We start from the raw sequence: 264 nt of genomic DNA on the forward strand, positions 1-264 counted from the left end.
ATGTTGACTATCCCTAATCAGTCCTTGCCTTTCCAAATACATGTACATCCTGTCCCTCAGGATTCCCTCCAACAACTTGCCTACCACTGAGGTCAGGCTCACCAGTCTATAGTTCCCTGGCTTGTCTTTACCGCCCTTCTTAAACAGTGGCACCACATTAGCCAACCTCCAGTCTTCCGGCACCTCACCTGTGACTATCGATGATACAAATATCTCAGCAAGAGGCCTAGCAATCACTTCTCTAGCTTCCCACAGAGTTCTCGG

Source organism: Chiloscyllium plagiosum, chromosome 2 (genome assembly GCF_004010195.1).
Source record: "Chiloscyllium plagiosum isolate BGI_BamShark_2017 chromosome 2, ASM401019v2, whole genome shotgun sequence".
Taxonomy (NCBI): Eukaryota; Metazoa; Chordata; class Chondrichthyes; order Orectolobiformes; family Hemiscylliidae; genus Chiloscyllium; species Chiloscyllium plagiosum.